Raw genomic sequence first — 3,806 nt, forward strand, 5'->3', positions numbered from 1 at the left:
TTTGTCCTTAGAAGACGAAGAAGAAGAAAGGTTGTTCTTCTTGTTTTTCCAGGTGTTATTATTGTTAGTCTTTATTAACTTATCCTCTATATCGATTTCGATGTCGTATACAGCTTTGAAAGTGTTTAGTGGAAGAAATTTGAGATGTTCCCTATACTTGTGAATAAGATTTATGATAAAGAGGCGAACTATCTCTCTTTCTTTAGGAGGATCTACCAAGAGTGAAGTTGTTTCCCTCTACCTGTTCAGATAAGCAGTGAAGTCTTCATTCTCTTTCTGTTTGAGAATGGAGATTTCACGTTCAAAAGTTTTGGTTTAAATGTTACACTTGTAACGATTCATGAAACTGTCAGTGAAATCTTGCCAAGTCGCAGTACGCTTGGCATCTAGGGAATAAAACCACTGTTGACAAACAATGCTCTAAGGAGAAAGGGAACACCGTAGGGAAGAGTGTTATGTCTAATCCCTTAAGAGCCATGGTTCCAGAGAACGCCTTCAAATGGAATATTGGATTGTCAGTAGGCTTGAACTTTGGAATATCAGCGGTGGAGAACTTTTCAGGGAACCTATATTTCACATCCAAAGGAGTGGGAGGCTGTTCAACATAAGTGAAATCCACATAAATCTTTCTCATATGTTCCTTCAATTTGTCAAGGGTAGATACAGTGATCTTATTTTGTTCCATGGTAGTGACCCTAGAGGTATGAATTTTCATTATGGCAGACACTGCCTCGATGGATTTCTTGATGTTCTCAATATCTTCTTTAGTGACCATTGGAAAAAAAAAACTGAAAGTAGTTTGAAGGTGAACGCCTCTTAGATCAAAGAGATTGTTGCGGTGATGACTTAAACCATATTAATCTACCCCTGATCCTTGACCAAGTATTGAAATAAAATAATTCACTTAATTGTTTGACGCATTTCTCAAGATAGGAAAGAAAGGAGAAAAAAGGGACATTAGAAAACATGTGAGAAAAAACTCCACTCGTGGTGCATGAACCTAGTATACGATCATAAACGACATGGTGCACAACTCGAGTCGGAAAATAAATAAAGTTTGTGGACTATACTTGACTCGTGAGTGATTAAGGGATGTTATAAGGCTCGTGGTATGAACGTGTGGCTAGACATGTGAACATTAACCAAAATGACTGATGCGAGGACAAAATTAGCACGGAAGACTTAAAAAAAAGCTAATTGGACTTATTACCTGGGCACTGTGACGCGGCAAACTGTACCGTGTTGCGGTACAAGATGTCGTGACACGGCACTTATTGCCGTGACGAGGCATTGATTGCCGTGAAGTTGTGATTAGTTCCAGGTATTTTTTGGTTTTTTTTAGCTATTTTTTTATTTTAGTGTTTGGGTTAATTACTAAGTGAGTATGGTCCATTGGCATTAGTAAGTCATAAAATAAACCACCATAGACAAAGAAAACTCGTTAAGGTTAAGATTAAAATGGTCTCATATAGGGCACGTAGGCACAATGATGCAAGGAAGATTTCACACTTTAATGTTAACTTCTATGTTCCACTATGGTCAATTTTATTTGGTGTCAAAGGGTACCATGGTTAAGGGCACGTAGGCATTAAATATCGGGGCATTTGGACCGCTTATTCAAGACCCGAAGAGGAAACCCAGATTAGCCCGAAGAATTAGAGCCCAATCGAAGTCTAAATAGTGGCCCAAGAGTGTCGCCCGGCCAAAGAGGCTGGCGCCTGGAGGCGCGCCTGGCCGGGCGAGGGAAACAAGGCCGGCGCCCGATCTCGCACCCGGCCGGGCGCCAGAAATGTACCTAATGGAGAAAAGGCGCGCCCGATCGGGCGTGTGTTATTATTAAGAGACGATTAGCGTCGTTTAAGTTTGTTTTAGTTTAGGATTCATGCTTAGTATAAACACTTTTCCGTTAAGCTAGGTTAGGATATCTTCTTTTACTCTCTCTTAATTCTTTCGTAGATGTTCTCTCTCTACTTAGCTTTTAGATTAGTTTCTCTCTCTGATACTTTGTTCTCAACTTTATTCTTAATTCCAGATTTCGTTGGTAACGATTTCTCTTCTCTTAATCTTAGTTATTTATTTTATTCCTTTGATTATGTCTTGTTTTATTGCTTTGATTTGTTTAGATTTAATTATGTGTGAGAATTTTTATTTCTAGGGTTTGTGGGGATCCATAAATAATATGAAGAGGTAATTTATTGTGGTTGATTATCAATTCCAGATTAATTTCCTATTGATTGATTTAATGCTCTGTGACTAGATTTGCGCAAATCTTTTATGCATGAGTTTAACAATATTGATTCGAGAGTCGACAGATGAGAATTGATGTTTAGGTCTAGTTTCAATAGGTAGGTTAATTTATAAATGGTTAAGTCGAGATTCGAGAGATGAGATTTAATACTGGTAAATTAATTGTGTGATTGTAATACGTAGCGAAAGCCGTTTATGATCTGATTAATGTATGCATTGATGATTGATTATTATGTTCTACCCTGGAATATTATTTATTGGTGAACCTATGCCCTAGGCCTTTTATTCATTGTTTTTCCTCCTACTTTTATTCTTTCCCACTTTTACTCTTCGTAGTTTAGTTTCCTTCGATTACTATATTTTGGTTACATTATATTCTAGATTATATTAATTATTTAGGAATAGAAAGACTCGTTTCTCTGTGGATTCGACCCTACTTCCCTATCTACATTAGTTAGAGGATTTAGGAATTACTTTTGATTTGGGGATACGACTTTGCCCTGTCAAAATTTGGCGCCGTTGCCGGGAAAACGGTTTTATTTTTGTTTCTGATTATTTTTTGTAGTCTAGTTTTTTTTTTTTGTTTCAAAGAACGTTAGTTGTTTGAGGCATGTTTCATATTTGCTTTTAGTTTTTTTTTTTTTTTTTTTTTTTTTTTTTTTTTTTTTTTTATGCCCAGGAGTTCCAGATCATGGTACATCCCATTTTATCCTGAGATCGAACGATCCTTCCATAGAAAGAAGAATTTCTACAATCAAATTCTAGAGGATTCTGGTGATAATAATAATCATCGAGATCCTCCAACTGGTTCTAGCGATTCAGAGGTATCATCGGATCCAGTATCAGAGATGACGGCTTCAAAGAAGCTTAGTGATTACTCACAACCAAAGCTTACAGATTTTCCACACCTCACTCCCACTCCGACTCTTGATCGGGTACAGTTTGAGATTAAACTCCAATTTATAACAATGATAGAAAGGAAGCAATTTAGTGGAGCTAAGGGTGAAGACCCAAATCTTCATATTGCAGACTATTGTTAGTATTGTAATACCATCGGGCAAGCTGGGGTCACACAAGACCAAATCAGGGAGATTCTCTTTCCTTTTTCTTTCACTAGAAAAGCCAAATTATGGTTTAATGGTTTAAATAGAACTGCACTTGGTATAACTGATTGGGAAACTCTTGTTTTGAATTTTTATAACAAATATTATCCTGTAGAGAGAACAGTTGTACTACGGAGTGCAATTCAGAACTTTGCCCAAGAAGCCGATGAAACTTTATATGAGGCTTGGGAGAGGTTCAAGGACTTACAAAGAGAATGCCCCCACCATAATTTGGCACAATGGCAGTCAATCCAAGCCTTTTACAATGGCATTGGAAATTCATCTAGAATAATCTTAGATTCTGCAGCTAGTGGGAGGTTTATGAAACTTAATGTTGATGATGCAGGTTAGGTTATTGAATATATGGCGATACATAATCCCGAATATGGGAATCCCAGAGGCTTTGCTAACAAGGGGAAGCATAGTGTTTACTCTAGATCCTTTTTGCAAGCTCAA

The sequence above is a fragment of the Chenopodium quinoa genome, unplaced genomic scaffold (genome assembly GCF_001683475.1).
Source record: "Chenopodium quinoa cultivar QQ74 unplaced genomic scaffold, ASM168347v1, whole genome shotgun sequence".
Classification (NCBI taxonomy): domain Eukaryota; kingdom Viridiplantae; phylum Streptophyta; class Magnoliopsida; order Caryophyllales; family Amaranthaceae; genus Chenopodium; species Chenopodium quinoa.